The sequence below is a fragment of the Pocillopora damicornis genome, chromosome 12, assembly GCF_964200805.1.
Source record: "Pocillopora damicornis chromosome 12, jaPocDami1.2, whole genome shotgun sequence".
Lineage (NCBI taxonomy): Eukaryota > Metazoa > Cnidaria > Anthozoa > Scleractinia > Pocilloporidae > Pocillopora > Pocillopora damicornis.
Genome location: NC_142681.1, coordinates 4,597,893 through 4,599,132, shown reverse-complemented (window position 1 = coordinate 4,599,132; position 1,240 = coordinate 4,597,893).

The following is a 1,240-nucleotide window of genomic DNA, read 5'->3' as shown; positions in this document are numbered from 1 at the left end:
TGGGAATAGCAACGAGGCTTCGAAAAAAAAATTCTCAAAAAGAAAAAAGGAAAAAAAAAGAGAAAAAGAAAACAAAACGGCAAGTCCCCAGGTACAGGATTTCTATCCTGACTCGGACCGCATTCGCGGTACAATGCTCTACCCACTGAGCAGCGGGGAACTTGCCATGCATGGAGAGCAAATTTAAAGATTATATGTAACAAGTGGATTTCGTACTGCAAGGAAAATGTTCACAGGGATTGTGTGGAAAACTGAGTGTTTTGACTCTAAGTTGGCATTAATTAAAAATCTTGGTTTTTTCATTTAATAACACTCAAAATCAGCAGCGTTCCGATGTATGTCCTCAATTTAAGAGTGCATTTTGAAAGGGTAAAGTTGTCAATAAGTAGAAGAAAACCTTGGCTAATGTAATAGAGCGAGAAGAGGACTATACAAAGGTAGGCAAGTCCCCAGGTACAGGATTTCTATCCTGACTCGGACCGCATTCGCGGTACAATGCTCTACCCACTGAGCTGCGGGGAACTTGCCATACATGGATAGTAAATTTAAAGATTATATGTAACAAGTGGAGTACGTACTGCAAGGAACAAGTGCACAGAGATTGTGTGGAAACCGAATGTTTTGACTCTAAATTGGCATTAATGGAAAAACTTTGTTTTTTCATTTAATAACGCTCAAATTCAGCAGCGTTCCGACGCATGTCCTCAATTTAAGAGTGCATTTTGAAAGGGTAAAGTTACCAATGAGTAGAAGAAAACCTTGGCTAATGTAATAGAGCGAGAAGAGGACTATACAAAGGTACTCTTCACTACTTTTTAGTCTGGCATAATACAGAATAGCAGCAAAGCTTCGAAAAAAAAAATCAATAAAGAAAAAAAAAGAGAGAAAAAAAAAATCAAAACGGCAAGTCCCCCGGTACAGGATTTCCATCCTGACTCGGACCGCATTCGCGGTACAATGCTCTACCCACTGAGCCGCGGGGAACTCGCCATGTATGGAGAGCAAATTTAAAGATTATTACAAGAGGAGTACGTACTGCAGGGAACAAGTGCACAAAGATAATGTGAAAAACTGAGTGTTTTGACTCTAAATTTGCGTTAGTAAAATTAAAAACTATGTTGTGTGATTCTATAGTGCTTAAAGGGTAATGTATTTATGATGGGCAAAAATTATATTGTTTTGACTACAGAAATCATATATTATCGTGTGTGTAATGAAATTAAGGCATGCGAGACCTCAA